Source organism: Odocoileus virginianus, unplaced genomic scaffold, assembly GCF_023699985.2.
Source record: "Odocoileus virginianus isolate 20LAN1187 ecotype Illinois unplaced genomic scaffold, Ovbor_1.2 Unplaced_Scaffold_1, whole genome shotgun sequence".
NCBI classification, from domain to species: Eukaryota; Metazoa; Chordata; class Mammalia; order Artiodactyla; family Cervidae; genus Odocoileus; species Odocoileus virginianus.
The window spans coordinates 9,632,621-9,657,181 of NW_027224263.1; the positions used below are offsets into that span (position 1 = coordinate 9,632,621).

Consider the following 24,561-nt stretch of genomic DNA (forward strand, 5'->3'; position numbering starts at 1 on the left):
TCACAGTAGCAATGAAGATGCCAAACAGCCGGATCTTTTTCTAATACTGTTTTCCAGTAAAAGGAACTGAGCATTCTCGGAGAAATGACTGATTGTAGGACAGTGACAGGAAATATACATCTTATAGTGCCAGAGCAACTTTATTTATTTGGCTGCACTGGGTCTTCACTGTGGCTCAAAGGATCTTTGATCTTTTATTGAGGCATGCAGGATCTTTAGTTGCAGCATGTGAGATTTAGTTCCCTGACCAGGGATTGAACCTGGGTCCCTTGCATTGGGAGCACAGAGTCTTAGCCACTGGACCACCAGGGAAGTCCCCAGAGCATCTTCTAATGTCCAAAAATAAAGCAAATCTCAAACAAAACAAACACTCAATAGTTGAGCTATGTCAAACTGCAGGGAAGCCAACTGAAAGAATTCTCAATAACCAAAGCTGGAATAATTTGTGAAACCAAGTAGTATTGGAGTATAACACAAATTATAAATACCTGAATTTATGTTAGTACTAATAAACGATTGTATAAAGGAATAAATGGGGGTGAATAGACAAATGTCCTTATGCAAGATTTATCTGCATATTCTGTTCTAAGGGAGATGGAACTGTTAGGTAGTTAGAACAGGGAAAAGGAGTCCAGAATGGCAGTGGCTAAAAGATAAGGAAGGGAAAAGCCCATGAAAATAGAACAAAGGAAGGTCCGAGGACCGGAGTGAGGACCTCAGGTAGAACAAACAGCACTCCTGGCTGGCCCAATTTACATAGGGCAGGTGCGGGGCGGGGGTGGGGGGGGACATATAAAAAAGAGGAGCCAAAAGGCTCTCTCTCTCTCTCCCACGCGCTGGGGCGCTCTTCTCTTCACGTCTTTGGGTCGACATGCCCTCACACCTTGAGGATGGATTTTCCTGCTATTATCTAAATAAAATAGAGCTGTAACACTGATTTGTCTAAGAGCTATAACACGGTCCGTTCGAGACCTGAGAGCTATAACACGGTCTGTCCAAGACCCGAGAGCTGTGACATGCCGAGGGCTTTAATGTCCGTCACTCCAAATCTTTGTTGTGACGAGACAGAACCGAGGAGAATACACTCGCCTGACAGAACGCAGTGGAGGTTGTGCATAGCGATTTCCTTCGAAAGTGTAGAGTAGAGAAAGGGAATGAAACAGTAACTTTACAGTGGAAAAGCCTGACAGACACTACTTCAGCCAGGTGATCAAGGTTAACATCATCAATGACAAGACATATGGAGAGCATGAACCCTTGATGTGATATGATGTGATGAGAATGATTAACTCTGTGATCTTCCTCCCTAAAGCCCAAAACCTCAGTCTAATAGGAGAAAAACATCAGATAAACACCAACTAAGAGATGTCCTATGAAACACCTGGTCAGTACTTTTCAAAAGTGTCAAAGTGTAACTGAACAGGACCCTATGGGGCCTTCCTGGGAGAGACCTCTCCACCCCCATATCCTCTACTGTAGCTTCTCTCTTAAGTACCCAGATAATAGGATCCCATGGATATTTCCTGAATTTTTCAGATGCTAAAAACCCCCCAAATGGAAGAAATTAACTACTTGATGATCAGAGGCATGCAGCACACAGACCTACAAGGCACCTAAGGATTGATAACATTAACCCCTGTGACACCTCACCATCAGCCAATCAGAGAATTGTGCACGAGCTGATCACTTACCACATGATGCCTCTCCCTCACCTGGTTTTTAAAAATGCTTTGCTGAAATCTTTTGCAGAGTTTGAAGTTTTGGGAGATGTGAGCTGCTCACTCACCTTACTTGGCCCTGCAATAAACCTCTCTTCTCCATACCCCTCCGATGTTTTGGCTTGTTTGACCTCACAGTGCTTGTGCGTAGGGCAATGAACTTTCATTTGGGAACAAAGATCTTCAAAAACAAAGAAAGTCTGAGAAACTGTCATAGCCAAGAGAGCCTAAGGAGGCATGTCAACTCAATGCAACATGGAGTCTGGAACAGAAAAAGAACAGTAGGTAGAAACTAAGAAAATCTCTTTAAAGTATGAACGTTAGTTAATAATAATGTATCAGTATTGGTTCGCTAATTGTGGCATATATACCTTAGTAATATAAGATGTTAAAATAGGTAAAACTGTGGGAGGTGGTACTCAAGAACTTTGTACAAGTGCTAATAATTCTGTAGATCTAGTACTGTCCTCATATAAGAAGTGTTTTTATTTAAATTTTTGTTAAATTTTTTATTTATTTAAATTTATTAAATAAAAATAGAGATTGTTACAATTGGGGTTACTAAAACCAATTTCTTCCTTTTTTTAAATTTTATTTTATTTTTTGGCTGTGCTGGGTCTTCACTGCTGCGTGTGGGCTTTCTCTAGTTGTGGCAAGTGGGGGCTACTCTCTAGTTGCAGTGTGTGGGCTTCTCATTGCAGTGGCTTCTCTTGTTATGGAGCACAGGCTCTAGAGCATGGGCTTCAGTAGTTGCAGCACATGGGCTCAACAGTTGTGGAGCACAAGTTCTAGATTGCAGGCTCAGTAGCTGGGGTTCACAGGCTTAGTTGCTCCTTGGCCTGTGGAATCTTCCTGGACCAGGGGTCAGACCTGTGTCCCCCGTATTGGCAGGCGGATTCTTTACCACTGGACCACCAGGAAGTTCAAAATCAATTGATTTTTAATCATTAATAAGGTGTTCAACCAAGGCTCAAAATTTCTGATGTCCTACTTGTTTCTGGATACCTTTCATCTGAGTCATTTTCTTAGTCCCCTTTAAGGCTATTTAGGGAGGGTGTGCTCGAACTAGGAATAAAAAGTGCTCGGTTGTGAATATAAGGCTTTTGCTGCAAGAAAGCAGCCTTGGGGCTTATTGTGGCTTCTATATGTTGCTTATGCTTAGCCTGATCGGAGAAATCACAGCAAACTCCAGATGGAGAAAGGAGGAGGCAAAGAAAGCCTGATGTTTGGGTTTTCTTTGAGCATTAGTCATTCTGAAGCCAATATCAGACCTTAGCTTGTTGATGAGCATTGACTGTATTTTGCCATTTCAGGGTGCTCCCTGGAGTGGCAACATGGTAAACTTCAATGAATTCTCAAACCTTGGGAACAGGTTTTCTGGCTCATTTTAGATGGTGTGAAAGCTTTCAGTGTATATTGGTTTCTAAAAAAGGAACACCCACGAAGTCCCAGCTTCTGTACTGACACTAATCTCACTTCAGGTCAGAAAGCACAGAGAGAGAGAGAGCACTTCATGCCTCAGGTGAAGAAGAATAGCTCAAACCCCTTTAAAGAAAACCTCACTAAGTCTATGCATTGATTAAATCAGTAGAAGGGGCAACACTACAGGGCTATTTGAAGCAATATCAAAGTCAATGGCAGTGAGAGATGCAATGTTGGGAGAAGCAAAACCCATTAAAGACTATTTAGGCCTCTCCGTCCCTGGATTCCTGGAAGAAGTCTCTGTGTGGAAGTCTAAAGGACTATAGCATTTAGCAAATGAGCTAATTAGGCTTTGTGAGGGGGAAATACATCCTGCTAAATGGAACCTTGATAAATATCAGAATTTTACAGTATCTCAAATTCAGAGCTTGATAAAATACATCATATACTCTGGTAATTTGTAGGATGTATTCTTCCCTTTATCATAGGCTTTCAATCCCTAGCACCACTTCTTAACCTCCTGCCATTACCCATTTAATACTTCTGTTTCACAAGAATTGTCCTTTCCTTTTTCTTTATGGATTGTTAATTCTGCTGGCTCCTTACCTCTTTCGTGTTTCCCTCATCTCTGTTTGGTCCAATGTTTATATTTAGAAATAAGCTAGTATCATCTACAAAGTAACACAACTCCAAAATCCACATGCTTTTGTTACTGAAAGGTATATGTGGTGGGTCCAGCTCTGGCCACTCAAAAGCCAGTAAATAGCCCAGGTTTGTGGAAAGGAAAGTTTGCTTTATTTGAGATGCTGGCAACTGGGGGAGGGGAGGGTGACGGACATCTGTCCAAAGGCCTAGTCCCCCTGCTGACAAGCAGTGGGTGAGAGCATTTATAGACAGAGTTAAAGAAAGGCAATCCCAAAGAATGCTCAAACTACCACACAATTGCACTCATCTCACACTCTAGTAAAGTAATACTCAAAATTCTCCAAGCCAGGCTTCAGCAATACGTGAACTGTGAACTTCCAGATGTTCAAGCTGGTTTTAGAAAAGGGAGAGGAACCAGAGATCAAATTGTCAACATCTGCTGGATCATCAAAAAAGCAAGAGAGTTCCAGAAAAACATCTATTTCTGCTTTATTGACTATGCCAAAGCCTTTGACTGTGTGGATCACAATAAACTGTGGAAAATTCTGAAAGAGATGGGACTACCAGACCACCTGACCTGCCTCTTGAGAAACCTGTATGCAGGTCAGGAAGCAACAGTTAGAACTGGACATGGAACAACAGACTGGTTCCAAATAGGAAAAGGAGTACATCAAGGCTGTATATTGTCACCCTGCTTATTTAACTTATATGCAGAGTACATCATGAGAAACGCTGGGCTGGAGGGAAGCACAAGCTGGAATCAAGATTGCCAGGAGAAATATCAATAACCTCAGATATGCAGATGACACCACCCTTATGGCATAAAGTGACGAGAAACTAAAAAGCCTCTTGATGGAAAGTGAAAGGGGAGAGTGAAAAAGTTGGCTTAAAGCTCAACATTCAGAAAACTAAGATCATGGCATCCAGTCCCATCATTTCATGGCAAATAGATGGGGAAACTGTGGAAACAGCATCAGACTTTTTTTGGGGGGGAGTGGGGGACTCCAAAATCACTGCAGATGGTGACTGCAGCCATGAAATTAAAAGATGCCTACTCCTTGGAAGGAAAGTTATGACCAACCTAGATAGCATATTAAAAAGCAGAGACATTACTTTGCCAACAAAGGTCCATCTGGTCAAGGCTATGGTTTTTCCAGTGGTCATGTATGGATGTGAGAGTTGGACTGTGAAGAAAGCTGAGCACCAAAGAATTGATGCTTTTGAACTGTGGTGTTGGAGAAGACTCTTGAGAGTCCCTTGGACTGCAAGGAGATCCAACCAGTCCATCCTAAAGGAGATCAGTCCTGGGTGTTCATTGGAAGGACTGATGCTGAAGCTGAAACTCCAGTACTTTGGCCACCTCATGCAAAGAGTTGACTCATTGGAAAAGACCCTGATGCTGGGAGGGATTGGGGGCAGGAGGAGAAGGGGACGACAGAGGATGAGATGGCTGGATGGCATCACCGACTTGATGGACATGAGTTTGAGTAAACTCCAGGAGTTGGTGATGGACAGGGAGGTCTGGCGTGCTGTGGTTCATGGGGTCGCAAAGAGTCAGACACGACTGAGCTACTGAACTGAACTGAGGTGGGGGTTACATGCAGAAACAGCACAGTCATCTTCAAATTGGTCATCAGTGGTCTGACTAGCATCATCTTGGTTGTTTTAGGTATAGTTAGTCTTCAGTTCCGGGGTGCACTTGTTCCATTCTTTTCAGTCAGTTCTCAGAATTGTGGCAGCTCAAGTCCTGGGTACTTCCCTGGTAGCTCAGGCGGTAAAGCGTCTGCCTACAATGCGGGAGACCTGGGTTCAATCCCTGGGTCAGGAAGATCTCCTGGAGAAGGAAATGGCAATCCACTCCAGTATTCTTGCTTGGAAAATCCCATGGATGGAGGAGCCTGGTAGGCTATAGTCCATGGGGTCGCAAAGAGTCGGACACGACTGAGCGACTTTACTCACTCACTCACTCACTCAGATCCTGGGTACAGTCTGGTCATCATGTAGTTAACTTCTCCACCTGGTGTTTCAGTATCTATAAGACAGCTCACAGGATATGGCTCAGAATATTATCTATAGCCCTTGAGAAAGAACTAAAGGTCCTTGACTATGCTTAATGACTACATTATTATTATTTAGTCTCCTTTGACTGTTTTCCTTTGTTTCCACATTTCTCACTTCTCTGATTAAACTTACTCTTTGACTAAAGTTTTCCACAGACAAAAGTCAGGCAGAGGACATGGTGGTGGGGGCAAGGGCCAAATGGTCCTGCTCTGTTTCACATTGAACTTGAGAAGGGTTGGTTGATATGAGTTGGGTACATTTTTTTCCCTAGTGGATTTAATGAAGCTGTTGGGTTTTTGTTTTATATCTCTAGAAATTCTAGAGTTTTCTGTTAACTATGAATAAATTTAAGCACCATATTTTAATAGTATTAGCATTTTGTCAGAAAATTAGCATATTTCCTTAAACACGCAGTTTCAAATCATACAAAACGCTACTCTTTATTCTCCTCTGTGATCCTTGTGTTTTATTTATTTTCATTTTATCTTTTTCAAGGAGCATCTCTCTTATGTTATCATGAAATTTAAGGCAAAAAGTGATTCAAAACACATACATTCAACTGCAGGAAATATAATGTGAATTAACTCTGTCCTGCCAACACCATGGAAGAACCAGCAGTCTGTTATGCCAGTATATTGTCGGACACAACTGAGTGACCAACACTTCTCTAAAAGTGCTGCAGTTCAATTCCAAGACCTACAGATTTAGAGATATACCATGACTGTGTTTATCTGGCAGAAGTAAAACAGCATGATTGAGTCAGTGTTTTGGATAACTAGTCCTTTTAAAAAAAAATTAGTAGTTGATTTACAGTGTTGTGTTAATTTCTTCTGTACAGCAAAGTGATTCAGTTATACATACATGTGTGTATATATTATATATATATATATATATATATATAAAATATATACACATTCTTTGTAAAATATTATTTTCCATTATGCTTTACATTAAGATACTGAATCTAGTTCTCTGTGCTATACAAAGGACCTTGTTGTTTATCCATTTCATATATAATAGCTTACATCTGCTAACCTCAACCTCTTACTCCATCCCTCCCCTAACCTCCTCCCCTTGGCTACCACCAGTCTGTTCTCTCTGTCCATGAGTGTGTTTCTGTTTTGTTGTTGTTGTGTTGCTAAGTCATGTCTGACTTCTTTTGCAACCCTGCCAAACTCCCCTCTGTCCATAGGATTCCCCAGGCAAGAATACTGGAGTGGGTTGTTATTTATTTCTCCAAGAGATCTTCCTAACCTAGAAATTGAACTCTCATCTCCTGCATTGCAGACGATTCTTTACCACACCACCTGGGAAGCCTATATATGTAATACCTCTTTTCTTTTCTTTTTTTTTTTTAATGATGATGTCTTTCCTTTTTTCTTTTCTTTATTTATTTGCCACACTGTGTGCAGCATGTGGGATCTTAGTTCTTGGACCAGGGATCAAACATACCCCCCTACCTGCATTGGGAGCTTAGAGTCTTAACCACTGGACCACCAGGGAAGTCCCTATTTTTAAAAAAAATTTATCAGAGTAAATAATTGATTAAATGTTGTGTTAGTTTCAGATGTACAGCCAAGTAAATCAGTATACATATACATATATCCACTCTTTTTTTTAAGATCCATTAACAGAGTATTGAGTAAAGTTCCCTATGCTATACAGGTTCTTATTAGTTATCTAATTTATATATAATTGTGTGTATATGTCCATCACAATCTCCCAGTTTATTGCTCCCCCCATCCCCTGGTAACCATAAGTTTGCTTTCCATATCTGTGACTCTTCTTCTGTTTTGTAAATAAGTTCATTTGCACCTTTTTTTTTTTTAAGATTCCACATATAAGCAATATCATATTTGTCCTTCTGTGTCTGACTTTCTTCACTCAATATGGCAGTCTCTGGGTACATCCATGTTGCTGCAATGGAATTGTTTTGTTCTTTTGTATTGCTTAGTAATATTCCATTGTATATATGTATCATATCTTCTTTATCCATTCCTCTGTTGATGGACATTTAAGTTGCTTCCATGTCCTGGCTATTGTAAATAGTGCTGCAGTGAACATTGGGGTGCATGTATCTTTTTGAATTATGGTTTTCTCCAGGTATACACCCAGGAGTGGGATTACTGGGTCATATGGTCATTCTATTTTTAGTTTTATAAGGAACCTCCATAATGTTCTCCATAGCGGCTATACTTATTTACCCTGCTGTCAACAGTGTAGAAGGGTTCCTTTTTCTCCAAACCCTCTTGATCATTTATTGTTTGTAGGTTTTTTGATTTTGGCCATTCTGATTGGTGTGAGGTGATACTTCATTAGAGTTTTGATTTTCATTTCTCTAATGATTAGTGATTTTGAGCATCTTTTCATGTGTTTGTTGGCCATCTATGTGTCTTCTTTGGAGAAATGTCTATTAGATCTTCCACCCACGTTTTGATCAGGTCATTTGGTTTTTTGATTTTGAGATGCATGAGCTGTTTGTATATTTTGGAGATTGATCCCTTGTTGGTCTCTTCATTTGTAAATATTTTCTCAGATTCTGAAGGTTGTCTTTTGTACCATATTTTCTTTATCTATTTGTATTTCTTCTTTAGACAAATGTCTGTTTAGGTTTTCTGCCCATTTTTTGATTGGGTTGTTTTTGTTATTGAGTCGTATGAGCTGTTTGTATATTTTAGAAATGAAACCCTTATTTGGCTGCATTGTTTGCAAATATTTTCTCCCATTATGTAGGTTGTCTTTTTTTTTTTGATAACTAGTCCTTTATATGGACAATATTGTTAACATAATTAAAACCATTACATTAACATTAATGACCAATCTGTTTCTTTGATTAACTTGGTTAAATAATGGAGATTATGGAGTCATGTCCTAGGTAGTAGTAGTGGTTAATAAGAAAGAATTCTCAGGATCTTCTGTGGAATAGCATTCAGTTCCCTGATTCTAAAAAGACACTAGACTCATTTCCTTTCTTTCTTTTTTTTTTTTTTGCCTCTTCTACTTGCCTTTTCTGCTTCTTTCCCATATATAAATATATACCATACTCCTCCCTTAGGATAAATACCTATTTCTTTTTAGTATACTAAATATATGTATTTACACAAATATTATATGTAAATATGCCATACTCCTCCATTTGAGTATGGAGATAGATGTAGACAATATAGATGTAGATACAGGTTTCCCAAGGGAAGGGTATAGTTGGGGTTGGGGGAAGGGAGGAAAGGAGGTAGAGGGGAATGGAGTTCTCAGGCATTTGAAAATTGAGGGGAGAAATAATGAGCTTTTCTTGATCAAAGCCCTAGTCCATTTTATAGATTTATATATATTGCCAGGACTGTAGATCGAAGGTGGAGTTTTGTTGTTTTCATTTTTCATAGCCTCTTATAGGGTAAGAGGTATTAGGCAATACTGGTTGTGCAAAAACTATAAGAAATAACTTGGTTTATTTTTCTTATGATACTTTATACATTCTGATTGATTGCACAAAAACCTGGGTAAACATTGTACCTCTCCTACATTTTAAGCTCCTACATGGTAACAACAATGTTCTTGTTTTATCCCTCATGGTATGTAACATAGTACCTGGCACAAAGCAAGTACTTATGTATACTTTTGAAGAAATGAACCCTAGAGATTGGAGAGCTGTAAGACAACTTAACTGAACAAAACTATTGTCCTAGAGGTATATTACCTGGGTTCTGTATACATTTTAAAATGATTCAAAAAGGTGAAAACTTACCTTCATTAATCATAAAGGTTTATGTTGGCAACCTCTTAAGTCCTATGGTTACATTTCCAAGAAATTATGAAATAGGTACTTCAAAGGTTTGGGAACAGGAACAAATTGGCTGTTATAGAATTCATGAATGCTAATAACTCATTTACTTATAATGCTTACAATTAATTGGTTTAAAATCATCTACTGCAGTCTTAAAATGAATAGGATATTTAAAGGTCACCATTGCTCTTGGCTCTCATTTAAAACTCTAATCGAACAAAAATACATTGTGGATATCAATTAAAACATTTAAAATTATTCTCTAGCTAAACTTGGTCTAGAGTAGTAAATGATGTACTCTCATGTTTTCTTTTAAGTGTTGCTATCTATACCCTATGGTTAAGTTATTATAAAACAATTTCCAAGGTTTTGGATGATGGGGGATAGGCCCATCATTTATGAAATGGAGTGAAGCAGAATGAATTATGTACACATGAATTTCTTGTTAGATGTTTAGCAATGAATCTTCATTTCTTTTTTTCTTCACTGGAAATGTCAATTGATACCATGTGCTAAACCATGTTTAATATTAAAGATATGAGATTCAATTAGGAAATCCTATTATCAATGCCAAATATAGCATCCAACAACGAATCTCAACAAAAATGAAGCAACATATCTATATATAATGCTGACAGAAGAAATAGCATTTCTTGTAATTTTTGAATAGAGATGTGTTAGCAGACATGTTGATCCTATTAAAATGGGTCACTTGTAATTATGAAAATGATAAATCTTTAGAAAAACTTGTTACTGTTGGTTCATGGCAAAATTTTCAAACTGTATTCCATGGAATACTGTTTCAGGAAATGTTGACAGAAGTGTTACATAAAAATGATTCCATAACCAAAAAGTTTGGAGAGTTGTTAATGGTAGCTCTTTAACTATGTCTTCCTAATCTAAACAGATTTTTCTATTGTCCTGCATGAATGCAGGAAAGCATATTTACCCATTTAATGATACCTTTTCTATGAAAACATCAAGATTTCAAAAAATACTTTGTTTAAATATGATGCACGAATCAACAACATATGAAGAACTATCAGTGCCAAGTGTGAGAGATTGTATTTTCCAACGATAACTGCAACAATATCTTCCATCCCACATATTCTTACAAAGTCATGTTGACAAGTCTCCATTGGAGAAGTGGGATCTATGTTGCCTCTCCTTCAATCTGGGTGAGCTTATAACTACATCACTTGTAACTCCAGTGATGTAATGTGACTTCTGAGGCTAGGTCATGAAAAGTGACACAATGTCTGCCTGGTTCCTTTGAATACTTGATTGGAGTCACCATGTAAGCACTCCAAATGTTTTGAGGGCCTCATGTAGCGCCATGAGGAAGGCCAAGTGGAGAGGACACATGGAGAGGCCCTGAGGCTGCATGAAGGGATAAGAATGCCAGGTCAGCCATCTGCTGCTTCAGCACCTCTGCAGTTCCTGCTCCAATCACCATCTGACAGCAGTCACATGTAGACTCTCATCCTGAACTACCCAGCTGAGCCCTTCCTGAAATTCCTGGTTCACAGAAACCCATGAGACAGAGTGAAATGATTTTTGTTATTTTAAACCATTAAGTTTTAGGGTGATTTTTTAATGTATCAGTAGTAACTTGAACATTGGGTGCCGTATTCAATATAATCTTTAGTAGTAATATTAACCAGATACACCACTCATAGCCTCTTTTACCTTCAGCCTTTGCCATTGTAAAGTGAGGATAATCTTTTGAATTTAAAAAATGAATAACAGATAAAATATTTCACAGGTTCCAAATCTCAGGTTCTGTGGTAGACATGCTATGTGCTCACTGTCCAAAGTATTTCCATAAACAAACCTTAGGGTTACTTAGTCACTAGGAATGTATAATTTAACTGTTCTCGAATTATTTAAATATAATATTAGAAATCTTGACACCTGTTTCTTTATTATTCACTGCCCACAAACACCTTACTGTGATTTAGTGATTAAACAGGAGTTGAGTGTTCTTAGAGACTTTTATCTAAACTTGGAAAACTCCTTCTCCTCACCATGAATACTTAAAAGTAATCAGAGGTCTCATGCACCCAACCTGGGCTGGTGATCTGTTTCACCCTAGATAATATACATGTTTCGATGCTGTTCTCTTGAAACATCCCACCCTCGCCTTCTCCCAGAGTCCACAAGTCTGTTCTATACATCTGAGTCTCTTTTTCTGTTTTGCATATAGGGTTATCGTTACCATCTTTCTAAATTCCATATATATGTGTTAGTATACTGTAATGGTCTTTATCTTTCTGGCTTACTTCGCTCTGTATAATGGGCTCCAGTTTCATCCATCTCATTAGAACTGATTCAAATGAATTCTTTTTAATGAGACAAGTGCTCGGGCCTGGTGCACTGGGAAGACCCAGAGGGATCGGGTGGAGAGGGAGGTGGGAGGGGGGACCGGGATGGGGAATACATGTAAATCCATGGCTAATTCATTTCAATGTATGACAAAAACTACTGCAAAGATGTAAAGTAATTAGCCTCCAACTAATAAAAATAAAATAAAAAATAAAAAATAAAAGTAATCAGAGGTCAACTTGAGGACAATGATTGAAAAATTTGTTACAAGATAATCTTCCTTCACATGAGGTAAAACTGAGAAGACACTGCAGGTAGATTTCCTGAAGATAGGAGTCCAATATGTTTCATTTGTTATAGTCACTTAATTGGTTTGGTTACCAATGTTCTTCCTGAGAAGGGGAAGGGACACCTCATAGTCATAAATTAGCAAATTTTAAAAAGACCATTTGAAAGGAATGCTGATGATAATTGCATTTGAAGTAGGAAGCAATATAGGTCTGGGGAAATATTTTAAACTCTGAAATGAAGTCTAGTATTTGTCTATAAGTGTGAAATATTTTCTATTTCTAGTCAAGACTTCAGCGTTCTCTAAATACTGACATGTGATGTTGTCAATATGGAGGCTGGTTTCTTCTTTATCATCTAACCAGTGAATGACTAGAGTTTATCACCTTCATTTAAACTCACTTAATACTGCCTAGCATTTATTTATCCCTTACCAAGCACCTACTTTATGTATTAACTCTTTTAATCCTCAAAATTCTGGGATGCATACTACTGTCATCATCCCCATTTTACAGATGAAGAAACTGAGGCCCCAAAAGCTTCCCCAAGATTATACAGTCAGTAATTGATAGTTTGGATTCAGATTCTGTCAGTGTGGCTTTAGAGCCAGTACTGTTCAATAACATGCTAGATTACCTCCCTTGAACATTTGCTTCAATATAGTACTAACCAAAGATAATACTGAGTTAAAAATCCTGGCTTTTTAAGATTACTGACTCTGACCTTGGATAAATTACTTAATTGTTCTGACCCTCTGTCCCTGCAACTGTATGATGAGGTAATAATACAGTTCTTATTATAAGCATAAGAAAAGCTACGACCAACCTAGACAGCATACTAAAAAGCTGAGACTACTTTGCCAAGCTGGAATCAAGGTTGCTGGGAGAAATATCAATAACCTCAGATATGCAGATGACACCACCCTTATGGCAGAAAGCAAAGAAGAACTAAAGAGCCTCTTGATGAAAGTGAAAGAGGAGAGTGAAAAAGTTGGCTTAAAGCTCAACATTCAGAAAACTAAGATCATGGCATCTGGTCCCATCACTTCATGGCAAATAGATGGGGAAACAGTGGCAGACTTTATTTTTGGGGGGCTCCAAAATCACTGCAGATGGTGACTGCAGCCATGAAATTTAAAAGATGCTTGCTCCTTGGAAGAAAAGTTATGACCAACCTAGACAGCATATTAAAAAGCAGAGGCATTTCTTTGCCAACAAAATTCTGTCTAGTCAAGGCTATGGTTTTTTCAGTAGTCATGTATGGATGTGAGAGTTGGACTATAAAGAAAGCTGAGCACTAGAAGAATTGATGCTTTTAAACTGTGGTGTTAGAGAAGACTCTTGAGAATCCCTTGGACAGTCCATCTTAAAGGAAATCAGTACTGAAATTCATTGAAAGGATTGAAGCTGAAGCTTTAATACTTTGGCCACCTGATGCGAAGAACTAACTCATTGGAAAAGACCCTGATGCTGGGAAAGATTGAAGGCAGAAGGAGAAGGGGACAACAGAGGATGAGATGGTTGGATGGCATCACAGACTCAATGGACATGAGTTTGAGCAAGCTCTGGGAGTTGGTGATGGACAGGGAAGCCTGGTGTGCTGCAGTCCATGGGGTCACAAAGAGTCAGACACGACCGAGCGACTGAACTGAACTGAACTGATGCATATAATGCAGTTTTGAGGATTATAGGAAATATATGTAAAGTACTTAGTATTATACTCAATACATAACTGCTATTGGTGGTGGTGATAGTGGTACTTCCTTCCTCCAGGACCTCCTACTCAAAGCTTAACATGATCACACACAGAGACACACAGGGACAGATATGTGACTCAGTAGGCACTGGATGGTACATTTGAGGAGGTCAGTACTGAGGTACGAATGTTTTGTTGGTAAGGCAGGTTTGAGGCAGAGGAAATTCTCTAGAGCTCTCTCTCTGCCTTTTGACATCAGAAAGAGGCAGATAGGCTAAGGGATGGGCCTGAAAAGTTCATTGATCCCAGGTTTCACAGTGCCACTGAGCATTCCATCTTTTTAAAGTTTATGCCAGAGCAAGAGAGAAATTGGCAGTAGGATTGTTGGATGTATCTTTGAATATATAAATCTGAAGTTATGATTTCATGAGTAAGCATTTTCTTGAGAAAGCTCATTTGTATTCTAAAAGGTGCTAAATATCCATAGAAACATATTAGAAACCATTTGAGAGACTATAATTATAAACAGTAACAGAAAATAATTGCAATAATGATATTTCCAAAGCCTTTAGATAATCTTTTGCTTTAGATAGAATTTTGGAGTAGTTATAGTATTCGGTGGGGGGAAAAAGGTATTTATAAAAAACACTTTAGTTAAATAACTAGGCCATTATGGCAATCTTGCATCTTTGTACATTATGATGAGTAGGTTAATATGTTGATAAAACATCTGTGTGAAAAAAAAATCCAGATGTAAAATACACATATGTTTGGCAACACCCAGATATTCTGCTAAATTTGGCATTTGTTTTATGGTTTAAATGTCACAATGTGCTTTGTCCCAACGTCCTTCACACAAATTTATTTCTAGAAACTACTTTCATCTAGATGAGTCAAGAATTGGGAAAACTAAATATATCCACATCCCCAACCACTTATCCTATCCTTTAACAAAAATATTTAATTATTTCACAGAAAAACTTGCTGCATATATTTTATTTCTTTCATTCTTCTAGGATGAATTTGTTAAATTTTTTTTGTTTGTGTCTTAACATTTTTATTTTTAAAATTTATTTTTATTTGAAGTATAGTGATTTAAAATATCATGCTAGTTTTAGATGTACAGCACAGAAATTTCATTATTATATATGTATGTATATATATATATTCTTCTTCAGATTCTCCTCTCTTATAGGTTATTACAAAATATTGAGTATAATTCCGTGTGCTATACAGTAAGTCCTTGTTGTATATATCTATTTTATATATAGTAGTGTGTATATGTTAATCCCAACCTCCTAATTTATCCCTCACCCACTCCCCTTTCCCCTTTGGTAACCATAGTTTGTTTTCTCTGTTTGTGACTCTGTTTCTGTTTCATAAATAAGTTCATTCATGTCATTTTTTTTTCTCTCTGACAAAGACTTTACTGACAACTGAGAGCTTATGGTGAAGGATGTCAGATTCGTGATCTCTGAAGAAGATATAGCTTCGGGACCAGGGACCAGTCAATCACTCAAGAGCTTTTGTGTAGCAAAGTTTTATTAAAGTGAAAAAGGGACAGAGAAAACTTCTGACATAGACATCAGAAGGGGAACAGAGAATGCCCAACTCCCTAGTTTTAGCAAGGAAGCTATATACTTTGTAAATTGGTTTTTAGAATAAATCAGAAGAGTGTCTCAAGGTTGTAAAGATCTTACTGGACCCACTCCGACAATTTACATTTGAACTTGACAGGATTAGTCACGAGGTTCTCAAGAAAGAGAAACATGTCTTCAACCAGGATACACTGTTTTTATATAGTTAATGGTACAGAATTTAACTCAGATGACCATTATATCTACTACTGTGGGCAAGAATCCCTTAGAAGAAATGGAGTAGCCATCATAGTCAATAAGAGAGTCCGAAATGTAGTACTTGGATGCAATCTCAAAAATGACAGAATGATCTCTATTCATTTCCAAGGCAAACCATTCAATATCACGGTAATCCAAGTCTATGCCCCGACCAGTAATGCTGAAGAAGCTGAAGTTGAACAGTTCTATGAAGACCTACAAGACCTTCTAGAATTAGCACCCCCCCAAAAATGTGCTTTTCTTTATAGGGGACTGGAATGCAAAAGTAGGAAGTCAAGAAACACCTGGAGTGTAACAGGCAAATTTGGCCTTGGAGTACAGAATGAAGCAGGGCAAAGGCTAGTAGAGGTCTGCCAAGAGAATGCACTGGTCATAGTAAACATCCACTTCCAACAGCACAAGAGAAGACTCTATACATGGACATCACCAGATGGTCAACACTGAAATCAGATTGGTTATATTCTTTGCAGTCAAAGATGAAGAAGCTCTATACAGTCAGCAAAAACAAGACCAGGAGCTGACTGTGGCTCAGATCATGAACTCCTTATTGCCAGATTCAGACTTAAATTGAAGAACGTAGGGAAAACTACCAGATCATTCAGGTATGACCTAAATCAAATCCCTTTTGATTATACAGTGGAAGTGAGGGATGGATTTAACAGACTAGATCTGATAGACAGAGCACTTGATGAACTATGGACAGAGGTTCATGACATTGTCCAGGAGACAGGGATTGAGACCATCCCCAAGAAAAAGACATGCAAAACATAGAATGGCTGTCTGAGGAGGGCTTACATATAGCTGTAAAAAGAAGAGAAGCAAAGGAGAAAAGGAAAGATATGCCCATTTGAATGCAGAGTTCCAAGGAATAGCCAGGAGAGATAAGAAAGCCTTCCAGGGTAATCAATGCAAAGAAATAGAGGAAAACAATAGAATGGGAAAGACTAGAAATATCTTCAAGAAAATTAGAGATACCAAGGGAACATTTCATGCAAAGATGGGCTCAATAAAGGACAGAAATGGTATGGACCTAACAGAAGCAGAAGATATTAAGAAGAGGGGGCAAGAATACACAGAAGAACTGTACAAAAAAGATCTTCACTTCCCAGAGAGTGACGATGGTGTGATCACTCACCAAGAGTCAGATATCCTGGAATGTGAAGTCAAGAGGGCCTTAGGAAGAAGCACTATGAACAAACCTAGTGGAGATGATGGAATTCCAGTTGAGCTATTTCAAATCCTAAAGGATGATGCTGTTAAATTGCTGTACTCAAGCCAGCAATTTTGGAAAACTCAGCAGTGGCCTCAGGACTGGAAAAGGGCAGTTTCCCTTCCAGTCCCTAAGAAAGGCAATGACAAAGTGTGTTCAAACTACCGCACAATTGCATTCATCTCACAGGCTAATAAAGTAATGCTTAAAATTCTCCAAGCCAGGCTTCAAAAATATGTGAACTGTGAACTTCCAGATGATCAACCTGCTTTTAGAAAAGGCAAGGAACCAGAGATCAAATTGCAAACATCCACTGGATCATCGAAAATGCAAGAGAGTTCCAGAAAAACATCTCGTTCTGCTCTATTGATTATGTCAAAGCCTTTGACTATGAGGATCACAATAAACTAGATAATCCTGAACTAGATGGGAATATCAGACCACTTACCTCTCTCCTGAGAAACCTGTATGCAGGTCAAGAAGCAACAGTTAGAACCGGATATGGAACAATGGACTGGTTCAAAATTGGGAAAGGAGTATGTCAAGGCTGTATATTGTCACCCTGCTTATTTAACTTACATGCAGAGTACATCATGAGAAACACTGTGCTGGATGAAGCACAAGCTGGAATCAAGATTGCCAGGAGAAATATCAATAAGGTCAGATATGCATATGACACCACCCTTATGGCAGAAAGCGAAGAGGACCTAAAGAGCCTCTTGAAGAAGGTGAAAGAGGAGAGTGAAAAAGTTGGCTTAAAACTCAACATTCAAAAAACAAAGATCATGGCATCTGGTCCCATCACTTCATGGCTAATAGATGGGGAAACAGTGACAGACTTATTTTGAGGGGTTCCAAAATCACTACACATGGTGACTGCAGCCATGAAATTAAAAGACGTTTGCTCCTTGGAAGAAAAGCTATGACCAACCTAGACAGCGTATTAAAAAGCAGACACATTATGTTGCCAACAAAGGTCTGTCTAGTCAAGGCTTTGGTGTTTCCAATAGTCATAGATGGATGTGACAGTTGGACTATAAGAAAGCTGAGCGCCGAAGAACTGTTGCCTTTGAACTGTGGTGTTGGAGAAGACTCTTGAGAGTCCCTTGGACTGCAAGGAGATCCAACCAGTCCATCCTAAAGGAAATCAGTCCTGCTAACTCACTGGAAGGACTAAAGTTGAAACTCCCAATATTTGGCCACATGATGCGAGGAACTGATTCATTGGAAAAGTCGCTGATGTGGGGAAAGATTGAAGGCAGGAGGAGAAGGGGATGACAGAGGCTAAGATGGCTGGATGGCATCACTGACTCCTTGGACATGAGTTTGAGTAAGCTCTGGCAGGTGGTGATGGACAGGGAGGCCTGGCGTGATGCAATTCATGGGGTCGGAAAGGGTCAGATACGAATGAGCAACTGAACTGAAATGAAGAACTTATCTTGGTAGGGGGACAGGACTTTAGTCCCCTATGAGATGAACCAGAATAAACCAGCAGAGAATAAAAACCTCTGGTGTAGGATGGCATGAGGGTGGGGGTGCAGGGCGAAGTGGTCAGAGTTTTCAATAACTGCTTTAGTGACAAATGGGCTGGAAAGGACAGGTTTGGGCTAGCCTGCCTCTCACTATGTGTTCTTCCTCTAGCTCGCCCAGTGTCCTCAGTGCTGACGGGAGGTACTGCTGTGAAAAGTCACAGGTGGGAAGGCGCAGTAGAGCATGCCCATGATGTCTCTGCACTGGTACCCTCCCACTGGCTTATTGATCACCACTGCAGCCTGCTTCTGTTTCAAGGAGGAGACCAGGTTCCTGAGAAGCCGCCTCTGTAGGTGGGGCTCCATCGTGGGCACCCCCTCAGTGCCAGGCCCACTGGGGGTCGCCTGCATGGCCAGGAGCATTGAATAGCCATTGGGGCTCCCCTGCGTGATGTGTCGTGTTACTTCTTCCAGCTTGAGCTGCTCCAGGCGAAGGCTCTGGGCAATCTTCAGCTGGGTCAGCTTACTCCTGGAAGTGTGATCTTTTGAGGACTGCTGATCACCCCCTGGTCCCCCTCGAGGACGTGCATAGATGTCGGGAAGCGGCTGTTTTTCAACACCAGAAGCCTGTTCCAAGCCAGCTGCAGCGTCTGGGCATCCTCTGAAGGATTCTTGAGCTTTTAGGTTTCATGTTTTGGTTCTTCCAGAGGCTTGGGCTCAGCCTCAGTGGCCCGAAGACTACGCTCGCTCTCTTGGATCTTCTTTCCTGTAGGAAGATTTGGAAGCCACGTGGTGAGGGTGGCGGCTCCAATCTTCCACCCCATGTCTGCTGTAGCAGAGGGATTTGCTGCTGGACTCCTTGGCCCCTTCACTGGACTGATATTCCCTGTGGCTGTGCTCGGGGATTGCGGTGGGAGCCTCTGTCCGCAGGCTGCCTGCCACCCTTGGTCCTGCTCCGTTCCTCGTAAGGGAGTGGGTTGTCCTTCTGTGATCAGCGGAGAGGCTCCGACGCTTCCACCTGTCCTCCGAGACCTTGGGCAGGACAGACCTCTTGGGCCCCATCTCCTCCCCAGCGCTCACCCCTCCGGCTGTGCACTGAGCAGCTATAGCCCTCGAGGCTGGGCAGTCAGAGCATTTACAGGGGCTGGTCCGGTTCCCTTCCAAAAAGGTCTTCTCGGTCTGAGTACAGAAGGTGTGTGTTTGTGGCCGGGGGGGTGGGGGCGGTGGGTCCTGTCCTGCACCTGCAGGTTAGCATCCAGGTTCCGGTGCCAGGTATACCCATCTTGGAGTGGCGCACAGGGAGTGGATTAGATCAGTTTTTATTCCAATCCCAAAGAAAGGCAATGCCAAAGAATGCGCAAAGTCCCGCACAATTGCACTCATCTCACACGCTAGCGGGCTTCCCTTGTAGCTCAGTCAGTGAAGAATCTGCCTGCAGTGCAGGAGACCCGGGTTCGATCTCTGGGTTGGGAAGATCCCCTGGAGAGGGAAATGGCAACCCACTCCAGTATCCTTGCCTGGAAAATCTCGTGGACTGAGGAGCCTGGTGAGCTGCAGTCCATGGGGTTGCAAAGAATCGGGCTCCACCAAGCGACTAACACTTACTCACTTACACACGCTAGTAAAGTAATGCTCAAAATTCTCCAAGCCAGACTTCAACAGTACATGAACCGTGAACTTGCAGATGTTCAAGCTGGATTTAGAAAAGGCAGAGGAACCTGAGATCAAATTGCCAACATGTCTTGGGTCATTGATAAAGCAAGAGAGTTCCAGGAAAACATCTACTTCTGCTTTATTGACTATGCCAAAGCCTTTGACTGTGTGGACCACAGCAAACTGTGGAAAATCCTTAGAGATGGGAATACCGGACACTTGACCAGCTTCTTGATAAATCTGTATGCAGGTCAGGAAGCAACAGTGAGAACTGGACATGGAACTGCAGACCGGTTCCAAATAGGGATAGGAGTACATGAAGGCTGTATATTGTCACCCTGCTTGTTTAACTTATATGCAGAGCACATCATGAGAAACCCTGGGCTAGATGAGACCAAAGCTGGAATCAAGATTGCTGGGAGAAATATCAATAACCTCAGATATGCAGATGACACCACCCTTATGGCAGAAAATGAAGATGACCTAAAGAACCTCTTGATGAATGTGAAAGAAGAAATTGAAAAAGATGGCTTCAAACTCCACATTCAGAAAGCTAAGGTCATGGCATCTGGTCCCATCACTTCATGGCAAATAGATGGAGAAACAGTGGAAACAGTGACAGACTTTACTTTGGGGGGCTCCAAAATCACTGCAGATGTTGACTGCAGCCAGGAAGGTAAAAGACGGTTGCTCCTTGGAAGAAAAGTTATGCCCAACCTGGACAGCATATTAAAATGCAGAGACATCACTTTGCCAACAAAGGTCCATCTGGTCAAGGCTTTGGTGTTTCCAGTAGTCACATATGGATGTGACAGTTGGACTATAAAGAAAGGTGAGTGCCGAAGAACTGACGCTTTTGAACTGCGGTGTTGGAGAAAACTCTTGAGAGTTCCTTGTACTTCAAGGAATTCCCACCAGTGCATTCTAAAGGAAATCAGTTCTGAATACTCAATGGAAGCACTGATGCTTAAGCTAAAAGTCCAGTACTTTCGTCACCTGATAGGAAGAGCTGCCTGATCTTAAAATATCCTGATGCTGGGAAGGATTGAAGGCAGGAGGAGACGGGAATGACAGAGGATGGGATGGTTGGATCGCATCGCTGGCTCAATGGACATGGGTTTGACTAAACTCCGGGAGTTGGTGATGGACAAGGAGGTCTGACAATCTGTAGTCCGAGGGGTCGCAGTGTTGACCCGACTGAGCAACTTAACTCTAGTGATCTAGGAACTTAAAATATAATGAAGGCAGCTAAAGAAATGTCTTTTTCACAGTGTATCAGATGATTGCCAACCCCGTGTCTTATGTTGTATCATAACCATCAACGTATACACAAGTAGTTTTAGCTCGAGTGATAGACCCAGTCATTAAGTGCTCCTCAACTGTTATTGTGCATCAAATCTTCTGTGGAAAAATTTTTTTAAATATTTGGAAATTCTATCTTTTAAGTGTAGAAATTCTGGTTCAGTTGGCCAGAGGTTGGACCTTGTAACTTGGAAAGCTCTTCAGGTGAATTTAATGTATAATTTGAATTGAAACCCCTGTATTTGTTTAGAGTACAGGTAGGGGCCAAAAGTTAGTGACTGGAGAAACTATGAGCAAATTGTGTTAGTCTCAGAAGAAAAGAATGTTGAATATTTGTGATGGGAAACAGTGTCAGTGAATGAACTTTAACCATTTTAAAAATAGAATGCAATTGTTTATTAAAATCTTATTCAACAAAAATTTGTTGAGTGCCTGTTATGAGCCAATCAGTGTGCCAAGCTCTAAAGACTTGAAGACAGGGTCCTTGCCTTTGTGAGACAGTTTGACTTATGTTTCTTTAACTCAAAAAATAATTACACAAATAACTAATCACAAATATTGTGCATGCTATGAAAAATATCTCAAGAGTGTTTAGTCTAGTCTGGAAGCTCAAGGGAAGCCTTTCATAAGTGTTGTTTAAAGTGTGCACTTGATGTATGACCTGGATAAATGTTTCTATGTGTCTAGGGGCTCTGAAACAAGAAAGAATGCTATTGTAATGGTCCCTAAACCAGCAGCATCATCTGAGAACTTATAGAGATGCAAATAATCAAGTCCCACCTTAGACCTACCTAATGAGAAATTTTGGGAGTTGAGTCCAGGTATCTGTGTCTTAACAAGCCCTTCAGAGGATTGTGGCCTAAATAAAGTGTGTAACTTCCCTGGTAGCCCAGTGGTCAGGACTCTGAATTTGCAATGCAGGGACCTGGGTTCAGTTCCTGATACCACATACCACAGGTGGCCATTTCCTCCTGCCCACCCTCCCCCGCCCCGTCCCCAGGATCTTCCCAACTTAGTGATCGAACCCATGTCTCTTGCCTCTCCTGCATTGGCAGGCAGATTCTTTACCACTCTGCCACCTGGGAAGCTCTAAGATCCCACATGTGGGAAGGAAGATGTAAGATCCTGCCCATGTGCCACAACTAAGACCAGCACAACCAAATTAAATAAATATTTAATAAATAAAAAGAAAATGGTTAATTGTATGGGACTTCCCTGGCAGTCCAGTGGTTAGGACTCCACGCTTCCACTGCAGGGGATGTGGGTTTGATCCCTGGTTGGGGAACTAAGGTCCCACAAGCTGCATGGTGCAGCCAAAAAAAAAAAAAGGTCACCTTAGAAGCTGTGAGGAGGGGGATATGGAGGGTGAAAGAAACAAGAACACTTGTGAGACACATGTAGTGGTCTAGGCAAAATATGAAGGAAAAATAGTGATAGTGTGGATGGAGAGATGGAAGTATATATAAGAAATAATAGGTGGTAGACTTGATCAGACTTTGTGATAGGATACTAAAATGAGATACTGGATGCCATTGACTGAAATAAGAATAGTGGGGAAATTGAAAAGCTAAGCCAGTTTGAGGTGACAAAAATGTATGTTGGGGGGCATGGATCAGATAATCCTCATAATTCTTACAATGTTGTGAGGATTGTGGAAGTGAATGAAGTAATTGCTCAGTCTCACACACATGCTAAATAGCAGAAATGGATTGAAACCTAGGTCTGTCTGACTCTACAAGCTATGCTCTTTTTGTTTATACTAGATGGCATTTTCATGGTAGTGAGTCTTTAGTATTGTGTAAGGCAATATGATATGGCAGAAAGGAATTAAAGAGGGCTCTTTGGGCCTCTCCTGGTCCGATGAACCATGTGGAAGTAGCGGAAAAGAACCGCAGTTTAGGAAAAGGAAATCACAGTGAAGAACTGAATGAGAATGTGCAGAAAATAAGGCATAGGAAATCATGGAGCGGAGACTTTGAGTGCACAGCCTCAAAGTTGACTTACAAGCATAATTATTGTTTGGATTTGACATGCTATAGAGGTGATTACACTACAGGCTTGAGAATAGGGGAGTCACATAATCTGAATATCAAATAGGGAATAGACTTGTTTTTGTGGTGGTGTTAGGGCCAAGGGCAGACTTGCCCCAAGATGTGCCACTCTGGCATGAAGATTATTTTGAGCTGAAAACAACCAACCAAGCCCCAAAACACTAAGGAAAAACCTTGGAGCTTCCCCCAACTGCCTAAAAGAATTTTAGAAGGTCTGTTCCAGGAAGAAGTTATGACCATAGATAACTATAGTGAAGTATTAAGTATGGTAGAAAGAGAGGAACTTGGCAAAGCCCATTTGATCAGTTGTCTCTGTGTGCCATTGCATTTGCAGGGCCAAAAAAGTATTTGTTTCCCAAATGTTAACTCTTTATTTTCTTGTGAATTACCTTACTTCCCCTTGATGCATCAGACCCCTACCTCCTCCTCCTTAATCCAGAATAAGTATATCTCACCTTGTCTTGATGTCTTTGAAATTCTTCATACTTATGTGAATTCCCTGTGCACATGTAATAAATTTGATTTTCTCCTATTAGTCTGCCTCATGTCATTTTAATTGCCAGCCAAAACATCTAAGAGGGGAAAGAAGGGAAATTTCTCCTCCCCCAACAATGGCATTAAGGAGACAAGCATTCATTCAGCTGATTGTGATTTGATTTGGGGTCTAGAGAGGAAGAGACACATCCAAGACCTCTAAATTTTAGGAGCTCCTTGGAATTCTTGAGAGTTATTTCTTAAGATCTTTGCAGATTTTCAAGTCCATGAATACCACTCTAGCATATAATGTCCCCATAAAATGTAGTGAAGTATGACTGAAAATTTTAAGGGAACCCTTTGGGTCTTTAACAGTCTTATAAATACAGTCTAAAATAATTCATAAAGCTCTTAAATTCTACCAATATTATAAGTCACTGTGCTCTTAGATCATTTCACTTTAACCACCATTACTTGGAAATTGACATTCTCTGTACAGCCTTTATACAAGAAAGTTACTTAGTCCTACCCTATTCCTAAACATTGCTATGTCATCCATTTCCAATAGAGAACAAAACTATGTTAAAAAGCAGGCACTTAAAGAAAATGAA

At 40.3% G+C, this 24,561-nt stretch overlaps 1 non-coding gene and 1 pseudogene across 1 annotated transcript; both read right to left on the reverse strand.

Annotated features, from left to right (window-relative positions):
* Positions 1-239: 239 nt before the first annotated feature.
* Positions 240-312, reverse strand: TRNAG-CCC (transfer RNA glycine (anticodon CCC)). The gene has a single exon. It is a non-coding gene; the product is annotated as a tRNA-Gly (tRNA).
* A 726-nt stretch (positions 313-1,038) lies between these two features.
* LOC110131188 (putative RNA-binding protein 15B) lies at positions 1,039-23,960 on the reverse strand (annotated as a pseudogene).
* Positions 23,961-24,561: the final 601 nt, after the last annotated feature.